Source organism: Chinchilla lanigera, unplaced genomic scaffold (genome assembly GCF_000276665.1).
Source record: "Chinchilla lanigera isolate Chin_1 unplaced genomic scaffold, ChiLan1.0 scaffold00078, whole genome shotgun sequence".
NCBI lineage: Eukaryota > Metazoa > Chordata > Mammalia > Rodentia > Chinchillidae > Chinchilla > Chinchilla lanigera.
Window position 1 is genome coordinate 4,676,936 of NW_004955479.1, and position 1,351 is coordinate 4,678,286.

Genomic DNA, 1,351 nt, shown 5'->3' on the forward strand with positions numbered 1-1,351 from the left:
AAAATGAGCACAATTTTAAGAACAACAGTAGAAAGGAACCACCAAGGAGGACAAGCAATTAAACAGAGGAAAGAAGTAGGGAACCAAGAGCAAGAAAATAACACGATAAAGATAAGAAAAAACATACCAGTTCCAAACATTAATGTAAATGGTCTCAATGCACCAGCCAAAAGAAGCAGACTGGCAGAGTGGATCAAGAAACAAGGTTCAATAATATTGTGTATACAAGAAATACAGTTAACTCAAAAGGAAATTCATGCACTGAAAGTCAAAGGATAGAAAATAATACTCCATGCCACAGGAACCCAGAAAAAAGCAGGGAGAGCTATTCTTTTTGCAGGCAATGTGAATTTCAAACCAAGAACAATCAAAAGAGAGAAAGAATGTCACTACATACTAGTTAGGAGAAAACTGCAAGAGAAAGAGATAGCAATCATAAATATCTATGCACCAGTATAAGAGCACCCAAGTGCATAAGACAAATCTTAACAGACATGAAAAATCAAATAAGCAGTAACAAAGCATAGCAGGGGACTTTAACACCTCCTTGTCACAAAGAGATAGATCAACTGACAAGAAATCCACAAGGAAATAACAGATTTAAACTGAACTTTTGAGCAAATAAACTTAGTAGACCTTTATAGAGTGTTCCACGCAACAACATCAGAATACACATTCTTTTAGCTGCACATGGGACGTTGCCTAAAAAGACCATCTACTAGCACAGAGAACATGCTTTAGTAAGTACAAAGAATTAAAATTATCCTATGCATACTATCAGGCCATAGTGAAATGAAATTGGAAATTAATGACAAAAGAAATTGCAAAACTTGCATAAACACATGGAAATTGTATAATTCCCTCCTGAACAACCAATGGATCACAAATGAAATTAAAGAAAAAATTAAATAATGTTTACAATCAAACAAAATACAGATACACTTACTGGAACCTGTGGAATTCAATGAAAGCAGTTCTCAGAGGGAAGTTTATAGTGATAAATTCCCATATCTGGAAAACAGAACTAGGACACATTAGCAATCTTATGCTGCACCTCAATCTTCTAGAAAAAGAAGAGCAAGTCAAACTCAAAGCCAAAAGAAGACAGGAAATTATAAAAATCAGAGCAGATATTGACACAATGGAGACTAAGAAAACAATACAAAGAATTAATGAATCAAAGAGTTTGTTTTTTGAAAGAATAAATAAAATTGATAAACCTTTAGCCAGCCTCATCAAAAAAAAGGAAAGAAAATACTCAAAGTCATGCAATAAATAATGCAAAGGATGAAATCACTGGAGATCGTATAGAAATTCAGAAGATCATCAATACCTACTTTGAATACCTTTA